Source organism: Amblyomma mixtum, chromosome 2, assembly GCF_055824585.1.
Source record: "Amblyomma mixtum isolate Tamu chromosome 2, ASM5582458v1, whole genome shotgun sequence".
NCBI lineage: Eukaryota > Metazoa > Arthropoda > Arachnida > Ixodida > Ixodidae > Amblyomma > Amblyomma mixtum.
In genome coordinates, this window is record NC_143013.1 from 235,651,031 (window position 1) to 235,663,277 (window position 12,247).

The 12,247-nt window shown below is 44.9% G+C and overlaps 1 pseudogene across 1 annotated transcript in view; it reads right to left on the reverse strand.

Annotated features, from left to right (window-relative positions):
- LOC149362999 (uncharacterized) overlaps positions 1–12,247 on the reverse strand; it is a 43,703-nt pseudogene that overhangs the window by 12,604 nt on the left and 18,852 nt on the right. The window contains exons 3-5 of the transcript XR_016288216.1: positions 9,562–9,885; positions 5,640–5,767; positions 1,807–1,925 (exon numbers count right to left, since the gene is read on the reverse strand). The product of XR_016288216.1 is annotated as an uncharacterized LOC149362999 (transcript). The remainder of the gene's footprint in view (positions 1–1,806; positions 1,926–5,639; positions 5,768–9,561; positions 9,886–12,247) is intronic.

Sequence of the window (12,247 nt, forward strand, 5' to 3'; positions counted from 1 at the left end):
TGGTCATCAGCGACTTGCCTGCAACCCCCTCTTTCGCTGGCTTAGTGAAACATAGGCGCACACTTGCACTTTTATTTCAGGAGAGCAAGCTGCCGGGCTAGTTGGTGAAGCATGTTAAATTGAATTCAGCGCAAAAATACAGACAAGGGACAAAGAGAGACACACTGTTTTTTTGCGCTGAATTCAATTTAACTTGCACTTTTATCTCTGGCTGGAAGCTCAGAAGCAAGGTTGATCAAAGCGAAAAGTGCATAGAGCGGGCATCCACTCGGTTCTAAATAAATCGTACAGGGAGTTAGCAAGTTAGTGGATATTTGCACAAAACGACTTGGCACCGGAGCATAACAACACGCGTATTGCAGAATCTTTGTCAGCTCCATCAGAAAGAGAAAAAAGCCGTTTGCAGCCTCGGGCTAGGGTATTTTAGACTGAGAAAAGAAAAATGAAATAGCACCCTCATTCTTCCAGAAAAATGGAAGAGCGCAGAATTGTGTGACGAAAATCTGCCAGTGGGAATTCATTTGACATTTGTACCAGAACATCGTCGACTGATTACAACTGCTGGAAAATTGCTTATTTTCAAGTATTCTTGTTCGCTATTTTGGAATAGTACCTCTAAGGTACTTTCTCTACACTACGACCATTCTTCCTTTCCGTAATGTCGTGTTATCGTATTCCTCACGGTGTAATACAAAATTTTCATGAAGTCATGAACGCTCGAATGCCTCGCGTTCTTGTTACAAAATTATAACCCCCGCGGTACCCGCATAGCCGCTTGTTGTAATCATTGCCAAAGGCGAAGGTTTCAATGAAAAGCTAACCAGCTATTCTGTCTCTTCTTAGTAATCAAGATTTATGCCTCAGCTGGAATGGTGGACAATGTCGTTACCAATCAGAGGGAGTAGATACTCTTTCTTCATTGGGGTATCTGTGGCTTAGAATCGAACGATTTCGTTTTATGGGGTTTAATGTCCCAAAGCGACTAAGGGTATGAGAGACGCCGTAGTGGAGGGCTCCGGATAATTTCAACCACCTGGAGTTCCTTAACGTGCAGTGATATCGCACAATACACGATTCTCTGGCGTTGCTCCTCCATCAAAATACAACCACGGTGACCGAGATCGAACCCCCGCCTTTCGGGCAGCAGTTGAGAACCGTAACCGTTAAGCCACCGCGGCGGCTATGGATGAGTTGAGTAGCAGGGAGCTGCAGCACGGCACTGTATGTGGAGGTAGAGATAGGAAGTATATGTATGGTGAAGGCCAGGCGGGTCGAACACTCGACCACGCGTCCCACATTGCCTCTTATCCATCCATCCTTATCCATCCACAAAAACCAAGCTTAAGGCGTGTAGGACACAGCGAGGAACACGCGTGAAAGGAGCGAAAGAGGTAACGTGTAACGTATCGAGCAGTTGATTGTGTTCAAAGAAATCAGTGGCTCGCGCTCTGGCCAATGATCCTGGAATGCTGTCGTATCGTCATACGTGACGCCACAACGTTCTGACCAATGAAAGTTACGTGTTCTCACTGCGTCACTTGTCTTAACGACATGGAAGGTGCGTAAACTGGTATTATGACACTATAAGCTGTTGCTCTAAGGCAATGCCACGACAACCGCCAAGTGCTCTTCACCGCCTGAATATTGCACGAGAGCTGAATATTATGCCGCCTTTTATTATCGCTCTAGGAAATGCAAAAAATACAGGAAAAGAAACGGTCGCATTAGAGCTAAGGAATTACGCACTTCGTTTATTTACCCCAAACTCCAAACATCCGATGCACTTTCCTTTACTATGCCACTCACCTGCTGTTAAGTTGCCATCCCTAAAAAACTCTATTTCCGCAATCTTTATCGGCTCGAAGGTATCTTGGAAGGTCTCATTCGAAATAGGATCAAAATCTTGGTTAATAATTTCGGCGACTGAAAGACAAGACAAAGATTAAACGCCATCATGGCTTCAAACTGTGTGCATGCTTATGAAGCAGAACTCAGTTTATTCATAATTTTGCTAACGCGAAAGAGCAAAATCGTGGGACATGCGATTTCACTCAATTCCAGGAATATTATCAGTATTTGCTTAACGTCCACAGGGATCCTATCATATTAATCATCTCATTCACAGCAGGTGGTGCATTAAATGAATAAGTGGTCTTAGACAGACGAGCGGTAAAAGTGGGTTGCTTAAACAGTACGCAGAGTTTGAAGTTGCTAACATGCTCATGGGTTGAAAAGAAGATATATCTGAAATTCGCGTACTGGTTTCCAAATCTGGTTTTTCTTATTGCGCACTGGCATTGCTCAGACCGGGGTGTTTTTTTTTCATTTCGTTCCTTTCATTTTGCGGCTTCCTCAACAAAATATCGAACCGTGACTTTGGGCTCAGCTGCCGCAAGCCACAGCCGCTGAGCTACGGCATCGGGTAAATGACCAGAACTATACGTATACACAGTAGCTGGTGTAAAACTTTACTGCGGGCCACTTATACTGCGCTCACTGCATCCTTCACAACGTAAGGGGGAATGTATCCAATTGGGCACACCAAAATGAAGTAAAATTCTGATGCCCGCGATCAGCGAATCACTATTCGTTGCTCTTTTTGCTGAGATGGGCTGTTTAATACGCAGGTTTTTCTAAGTTAACAAATTATTGCGCAAAAGCACTGAAAAAACAACTGATACATTGTTTTTTTTTTCTGTCCTATTCGCTTTAAATTGTGGGAGGTGGTACCACTGAGCATTATTAGGGCTACTTTCCTGCGCCTTTATGCGTCGATCTTGGTACAGAATAACTTTTTTTTTATTGTAAAAGAAAAATAATTTCTTCCCGTTTATTTGCTGCGCCTGCTACGCTCCTGAAGTCTATCTATGCATTGTATAGCCTGCCGATGTTCTCAGATGCTTCAAAAATATGTCGCATAATTTTCTGCCTAGGAAGGAGGTTTAGGGTCTGGGAGATGATATTAGTCTATCGCATCACTTCTAGTTTTCGCTCATTCCTTATGTGTTACTAATGTATCAGTATAGTGGGACTCTCAGTACATCAGTATGGTAGCACTCCTAAGACAATAGAACGCCTGACAAGGAAGGAGATTTCTAATAATGGTCAATTTTTCTTAAACATGCTTCTGCCACATAAATCTCCTGTGAGCCAAATCAGCAGTATCGGTATAAACAGTAATAAGCGCACCCCCATAATAATCGAAGCAGCGAAAATAGACAGATGTGCTTGGAGCAGCATCCCATCTCTAAGAAAACAAAAAGGTTGCGGACCTGCAATTCTTATAGAAATCACGTTGGTTATTGTTTCGTAGCGGCAGTAATTTTTTTTAAATATGAGCGTTTTCCATATACCGGTTCCGTTCATGTCTGCCTCTCCGCCTTGTTTTCTTATGCGCTACGCCTTGGCAAAAAAATAAATACATGCCAATAAAAGAGTTGCACATCGCAGCAGCAAAAAGAAAAAAAAACATCAGGGTTAAAAACAATGACCGCCGGTGATGCACTAATGTGCGCAAAATGGGCGTTTGCAAGTTCGCTTTTGTCATTCGCTCCTGCATTTTCGCTCCTGTATTTTCTCTCTTTTAACTTAGATAATTAGCGTTGGTGCCGATTTCGCCACTTCTCCGTTCAACGAGCGCGTAGGGCGCTCCACCGTGGATGGCGTCTACAGTGTATTTTGAGGTGAACGCGGAAAAGCGAGGAATTTTCTTTGCGTTGCGTTTTCTTGAAGGCAATTTTTCTTACCGGCCTTACAAAACATGCGCGGTACAGAACGAACGAATGAATTTTAATGACGACGACAATATCCAAACACACCGCGGCTAGACACATAACGATCTCTACTTGAAAACAGTAAGTTAATGAGGTTTTGGTGAGAAAGAGAGAATACTAGAGTGCTTAGTTTTCACCGATTTTGCGAATGCATATGCGTGGCAGAGCTATTCGACCTAGCCTGTTGCTCTTCTCCTGGAGGTAATATGTAGATTTTCATATGTTTGCATTACATTCAGCTTGTTCTTTTTTCATTAGGCGCTCATTGTTCATGCGGCATCATATGCGTTTTTCTTTTTATCTCCCTGTGTATCTACTGCGCATGTGTGCATGGCTTCATAATAGTCATTTCTTAAGGTACCCAACTACCGTAGAGCCTTTGAAAGTGTCGTAGCCTTTCTTTAAGGCACTCGCTATGTTTCCTTTAGCAACCCACGCGAACACAAGCACTAAAAAATGAAGCTGTGCAAAAAGCACCTACCTCACTGACTGACACCGCCCATAAGTAAGGAAAACGTGATCCCTGTCATTTTGATTGGGCAACAATGATTGAAATGACGCCACTTGAACTTTGCCACCTTAATCCGGGCCAGACAGTACCAACTGTTTTTTGTATATAGATAAATAAAGAAATACTACAGAAAATGCTTACTACATTCGAATCGGAGCGCAAGCGCGGATATGTGCTACGCAGAAGACGACCGTGAGCAGGCAGTGCCGCAGGACGGCGCACATGGTAGTTGATGAAGACGACGATCTCCTACGCAGAGCGCCAGAGTGTGGTGCAGTTGAACGCGGGGCGTGTTGGCTGCGGCGCTAGCCTAGGAGTCCCTTTAAAGGAGATCTGTTCGCGCAGCCGCGGGTTCGACTCCCAGTTATTAATATTGATTTAATTTCTTTTTCTCTTTTCTGTGGTTTGACCTCTAACTCAGCTCAAGGTCAACTTTACACGGCCCGCGATTGAAGCCTAAGGTCCCGTAGTGAAGCTTTCGCTTAAAAAAGAAATTCGGCACATACACTCAAGACTGCTTACGTGTGGGAATGCGAAAGCATTACTCTAACTGGGTGCATTGACACCCACACGTACACGCGCACGTATGACACCACCCAGAATGTTGTACGACGAAATGGTGGCGTCAAAATTTTGATGGGAAAATTGTTGTTTTAGGAAAGGAAACGGCGCAGTAACTGTCCCGCATCTCGGTGGACACCTTAACTGCGCCTTAAGGGAAGAGGTAGTCAGGCAAGGCATGCAACTGAAGGTTCAAGCGTCGTCAGTTGAAATCCCTGCCGCAAGCTAGCCGCCAGCTTGACTAGCGTATGTAAGTTATACACAAAGAGAAATCGTACGATATGACTCGGAATGCTGTACGACCAACGGTCACATAACAATTTCGGTACGAATGCTGTTATTGCTGACAGAATGCTGGCATTGATCTCGGTCAGTGGGGAGTGTATATAGGCAAATGACAGCTATATAACTGTCTGAACAGGTGGTCCACACACAAATACATGCATCCGGCTATTCTCGTAATGGAACTAATAATGCGGCCGCATTAACAAGTTGAAAACTCTAATATTTGGTCATGCTGGAAACTTAGATACCTGAATGCGAGAGAAGTATTTCAATGTGCTCATGCCGTTTGGGGATATGCCACAGACCGGTTGAGACATTCGCAGATGTCAGCTTTGCTCTCTTGACGAACCCAAAGTGCACTTTCAGTAAATACACCTGCTGACTGCCGGTGAAGACGTCAGGCACAGATAAAAACGGTCTACTTCCTTTCCAGCGAACATCATTAAAAAGGAACTCACTGCTGAACACTACGTTTCATGTCAGCGGAGGTTTTAAAATTATCCATAATTTCTTTATCGCCGTAATACATAGGCCTGGAGTCATGCACACCAAACTGTTCCGATTGTGCATAAAATTGCCTCCATCCCTGTGCCTCCCACTCCTGGAAGAACTCTCTTGCTCGCTGAGAGATGTCAATCTGCAAAAAATGTTGACGGTAACAATATAATTTCGTCCTAAGCACGTAACAGCCAACTTAGCTTGTTTGTTTCATTTTCAAGAGGGCAATTTCACCCGCTTAAGACACCACTTAATCCAGCAGATGACCGCAGTGGCGATCACATGCCATACAGCTATTCGTTTGATTGAAAAGAATTCTAGGCTGTAGCTATTCCAAGCGCTGATTTAGGTTTGGTTCAGTTTAGGAGGTTTAACATACCAAAGCGACTCAATTTGAAGGACGCGTTGTGGAGGGCTCCCGATAATTTCAACCACCGTGTGCCCTTTACAGTGCATTGAAATGGCAGAGTATACAGGCCTCTACTATTTCTCCTCTTAACAAATGCAACCGCTCCGGCCGGAATCGAAGCTGCGCCTTTCGGGTCAGCAAGCGAGCATCACAACCACAGGGCTACCGCAGCGGCTGCAGTCGTGTCGCTAAAGTTTCCTAGATTAAGGAGGAGAATACGGGTGAGGCCGGAATGCGTAAAGATGGCAACATAAAGATCAATATGGAAAAGGTTTCTTGTCCCCCGTGAAGTATGGCATCAATAAAGGCATTTCCTGGGACAATAAAAAATGACGTACTGATTTTAGCTGCACAGAAGTCGCAATGACGGGCATAACACAGGCATTTTTTACCAGCGAAACAATTTCATATAAATATTTTTGATTCCTCGGGTCTAGCTTCCATAAGCGATATGTTTAAGAAATTTATTTTACAAGGTTTGGTGAGTTTGCCGATTCTATACTCTGATTGAGATTTTAAAAAACAATGGAATATTGCAACATGACGACTCGACGAGGGCAGCGTGAAAGGCACGCGTAAAAACAAAACAAAAACACACACACAGCCCGAAATGCCTCAAACAGAAAGACTCGCATTTTTCAGCTGTAAATACACCGAAGCCACTCAGTCAAGCCAGGTGTCAGTCAGTCAAGCCAAGTGTCACCTGCAGCTAGCATGTGCGTCGATGGCCAAAAGGTTATCGACGCAAATCTAGCAAAGTGGCAACATCTACGGCGTTCGATTATATTAATGCGGAGGCAATGCGAGAGCATTCTTCAATACGTTGTCTCTCCTAGTGCTATTGTTCACAACCCAGCAGGACAAAATACCACTTCGACCCTTACCGCAACTCGTAAATTCATTAAGCGACGAGCCCGATCACTATCACCTGCAGTGACTGCAGTGTCCTTACCAAGTTGCACTCGCCGGTGTTTCATTAGAGCCGGCATTTCATTATTGCTTTTGTGTCATTACAGCCAGAGCTTAGTTCTAGCTGGTCTTATAGGACGTGAAGGCTTCAGACAGGCGCCGAAGCAGGACGCAGACTCCGGACAGTTATCGCCGTCATGCCCCTCCAATTCATCAGTGGTTTAAAAAATCTGAAAGATCATAAGCATCTACGCAGACTGTTTTCTGGACTCTTGAGTGAAATTGAGTAAACAAATAGCGTATTTGCGTCGCTCTGGATATGGTTCAGATATTACAGTTACGGATAGGCACTTTAAGAGTAACATTGCAATCATCAAATGAATAGATTTGACATACGCGCCACGAAATACGCGATTCTGCGCCAGTTTTGGCGAAACTGTTGGCCATAGTAGAACTAAGCCTCAACTGTACATCCGCAGTGTTGTCTGAATTGCGGGGCTAATAACTGTAGATACGTTGGGTTCTTAGACGAACTCAGTCTAGCATATTTGCTTCCATGGCACAAGCGCAGCCACTTCGACTCCATCACTTGGATTCCTCCATATAAATATATAAACGGAACGCAAAAGACAACATGGGAAAGAAATGTTGCTCGTCGTCGCGGGTGATTTCAGCCCCACAAGTGGGCCTGCCCACTCTATCCTGCAGGAGTACATTCTTCTAGGCAAAAATAGAAAAAAGAACATTTCGCAGTCGGAACGTCATTTACAACCGTGTTCCAGTTCCTGCCATGGCAGCTTGAATGAATGCTTTGAGTAGCGGCCTTGGCATTGCATAAGGCGAAACCGGTCTATACTGTTGAAGAAAGGGAAAGAAGAACAACAATTCCTACTACAAACTTCCTCCGAGTGTGAAATAGAACGGTGAGAGCTTTGCCTCACCCGGGGTCCACATACCCTTAAAGCCGGTGTCGATTCTGCGCCGCACAACGAACTATAAAACGTTCCAAAAAATGCAAAAACAGAGCGCTGCACCTCAGACTTTACACTTCTTTAAAAATGAGCTTTTTGAGTTAGAACAGCGCTTATCTTCGGCGTACCATTCACAGCGGTGTAGTTAATCAGAATTCAGCTATGACGTGCTAACTAGAAGGGTGGTTAACTAATATTGAATAGTTAACTTCTTAACTGTTATTGTTAGGCTCCTTAATTGTCGAGCGGCGTGTAGCCCACCGTAAGTAATATCCATATCAGTTTGCTGAATTTTGAAAACGCGGTTACCGTCGGCGCTGCGGCCCAACAAATTTTGCCTACATCACTCCAAGATACATCCGCTTTCTAGAAGCTTTCAGGCAAAGCAACATCTCCACTACACGCAACGCGCACAAATGGCCAAAAATTGATGGGCCACAGCGCTGAGGGTAACCGCATTTTCTTAATTCTAAATAATGATATAGATATTATTAACGGTCAGCTACACGCCTCTAAGTAATCAATGAATCAAACTGTAGTACTTAGAAAGCTAACTACTGAATATTAGTTAACCAGCCTGCTGTAGCATGTCTTAACTCTATTATGAGCACAATACCGCTTACAATATTATGTCAAAAAACAGCTCATCTAACTCAAAAAGCCTATTGTAAGAAATTGTTTAAAGTCTTAGATCAAGCATCCTGTACACTGAGAAACAAACATTTTACAGTCAGAATATACGCTCACCTATCCATACTACCGGCTCATTTCGATCGCAATGCCACATCGCACACATTTCAGACATGTCTTATCATCTAGCTGACAGATATCTGCCATTTCCGAGCAGCTGAGCAAGAAAAATGCTGCGTTGTAAACAGTTACCGAATCAAGATAAAGCTCCACGCGTGCGGGAAGGAACAGCTGTGGTCACGGTGCCACCTTTGCCACACTAAGCATCACACGGACTGCTACGCACACTTTCTACTGTTTGCTCTGTTGCACGCAGTTCTGAAGATACCACAATGCCGCAGTAAGGGTGATCATTAAGCTTAATTGTCAACCAGAGCACTTAGATCGCGCCAATTTGGAAACTCAGCTTCAAAAAGTAACTCGTTCTAAGGGGCCGATTTCAAGGTACTTTCAAACGGCACCATCTAGAAGCGTTCAAAAAAGCTGTCGCCATATGTCGTTGTATGTTTTGAAAAGCGCTTTTTATTTGACGTCTTTTGTTTATTTTCTTTACCTCTCAGACTGTTGCACATATTTAGTTGTTTAATGCGTCCGTATCAGTGTTTCTTTTTTTGTCCGGAGTTTTCGCGTTTATCGACAATCTCGAAATCAGCTGTCAGAACACAGCCTACACGGCCGTCAAAGCTTTCCATAAACCTACCGAATTTCGGTTTAACGAGACTGCAGTTTTTTTTTTTCATACAGAAAACCTATTGCAAGTTTTGCAGCTAGTCAGATCAGAAGAGCACTGATCTAACATGGCTGCGACGTAAAGAAGTTTTTTCTTTTTGTAGAAAGCACCCCAAACACCGAAACATTAACACACTTTCCAGCGTGAACGCAGAACTAGCCCTGGAGAATGCGGAACCCACTGTTTTTCTGAGTAACTGCAGTGAGATGAAGCGTCAGACTTACCTGCAGCTCGAAGGGTTCGGACGGGTCCCTGGCGTAGCGGAAGTGGCGGACGAAGGACACGATGGGATGCAGCCCGTACTCGAGCGACAGCTGCAGCATCCTAGCCAGAACGTCTTCCGTCGGTTCCTCCCGTAGCTGCCACAAGTTGAGCTTGAAGTACCCCGTGAATGCCTTCACTTCCTCTAAGCTAGTACTAGCTTTATATCCGTACTTGACGCACAAAAAGGGCATCACTGATTTCAGCGGCAACTCCTGCGGCTGAGCCCGGGCAAGGTTGTGCGCCATGACGTACGGTGCGTGGAGGTATCGGGCCCCTTCCTCGTCCTGTGGTGAGAGCACGAACATGAAGGAATAAGTTCACATTAACTAACACAGGCTGCGGCGAAAAGCGAAATAGCTAGGTATAGTGAGCTACAGGAGTCATTATATTCGTTCCCAGAGGCAAAAAGCACGTATGCATTCTTCCCTTCCTAAAAATACGAAAACCCAGTCAACCACAACGGTCAACGGTAGAGTCCATGATTTGATGTAATTTGTACCTTTACAGTAGTGTACTCATCCCCCACGGGGGGCAGGAGTACGTTTGCAATTAAAAAGCAGAACCTGTCTCCTATACACTTATTACTCGGTTGCTTAGAGTGCCAGATAAGTCCACATCATCGCTGCTTCCGCGTATGACGAACCAGTTGTTCAAATTCTCGGCTGTCTCGTTTTTTTTGCAAAGTTTCTACTCCTGACTGGCAATGGTGTCTGCCGGAGATCCCCAGCGAAAGTGCAAAGGCTTCTCAGCGAAGACCTGAAAGCTCAAAATCCTCCTTCGTATGAACAAGCTTTCGGTGTTGGTCACTCACCTTCGTATTAACAAGCTTAGAGCTCTGCGCTTTGTGTTTGCATCTTTGTGCCTCTTTTTGTCCCGTCGTCTTCGCGCAGTCTTTTTGGCAATCACTATAAATAAACCGACGAAAATTCGCTGTGGCTTAGCTTGGTTAAGCCCGGTAATTGCGAAAGCAATATCCGTACCTACGCCATGGTTCAGCTTGTAGTGTAGCTGGTGGTGGTGCTTGTGGTTAGACTTGTAGCGATGCATCTGTTATACAATCCAATCCAATCCAATGCAATCCAATCCAATCCAATGTAATTTAATGTAATCTAATCTAATCTATTCTATTCTAATGCAATCCTTTGCAATGCAATGCAATCCAATTTAGTCCAGTCAGGCCGCCGTTCATGTGCACCGCTGTCGCACACGGACGGCGCGAGACGCGAAGTAATGCTAAGCCGCTGGTGGTTGGCACAGCTACTGCTTTCTAGCGACGTGAGTCGAGCCTAATCTCTTCAGCGTAACGCCACAATGGCGCTCCGAGCGGAGAGCGCAGGAGTTACGCGCCGGTGGTGGCACCGCCGCGGCTTGCGACGGCGCGAGTCGGTCGCCCTTCTCTTCGGCGTGATGTCACTCATGACGTCACACAGAGGTCAACTAAAGTACAATGGTGGCACCGCCGCGCCACGGCAAAGGCTGAAAGTGCAAGTAGTAAAGCTTTCGCTTTAAAAGGCTAGCCCAATATGATGTCTTGCTTCAATTTATAGCATATGCCAGTCGGAGATCTGGGACAATGTTTAGTGGTCCGCAGAACTGAACAGCGCGTTTTAGTGGGCAGTTGGTATTCTGATCCTCATTTTGTACCTGAGCGCGACGGCTATCTTGCTCCTTCGCGGACTCGGACAGCTCCATGAAATCGGCAGTTGGAATACGCCATTAGTGTCACGTTCCTCGCTGAATTTTTTTTTTCGTCGTAATGGCAACTCACACTAAATTGATACCATGCCGCGGTGGCATTGCCAGCTAGTCGAAGGAGAATATCCGCGCAGATTAGTATCGCTTTCTAAGTTGCTCAAGCGGTTCGCTGGCTTATTCGCATGCTGTTTCCAAAGTTTAGTTGTGGACTTGTTCGACGGATCTATGCATGTTAACGTGAGAGAGGTGCAGCCACGTGCCGCTGTGAGAGTTTTCTGCTGCCATCAATACAGAGAGACGACGGGAACAGTATGTTTACACGCTGTAGTCGAACGCTTGCACGACCATGACAGGATAGTTCTTACCAGGCAAGCAGAATATATTTTCCGAGAGCTTTCCGTGCTCTAGAGGGTCCTATATGCGGCTGCAGTATGGTTTGTCACTGAACGTCGCTCAACACGTGACTAATGAGCCCAGTTCAAGCGGGAACAGTTTTGTGCACGTCTCTCTCGTTAAGTGCTGGACATGTAACGGCAAGCCTACACTGTGATATGGTGCTTTCCTGTCCACGACGAAATGGGGAAGGGATACAGCGACAGCATTTGAATTCTTCATTCAAATCATTTTTGTCCTTTATTTGCCCTATGCCTTGCTGTCGCAGGAATCGATAAAGTGCACGGCCGATGGAAAGAATGGTTAAAATTAGTTGGAAAACATTTTATAACACAGTCCTTTCTTCATTATACCCTTTCCATGCAAGTTTAGGGACAAACAGCGACCACAAATGGTAGTAAATCTCTTCAAGAAGAGTAGTGCCCGAAAAAGGTGACCTCATTGTTCTTAGTTTCTACCTGTACACAAGACTGTAAACCTTTAAGCATATTTAAAGTAGCACATGGATAATAAATCTTATGAGCACGGAAAAGCGGAAAAGGGCCTACCTTAATGAAT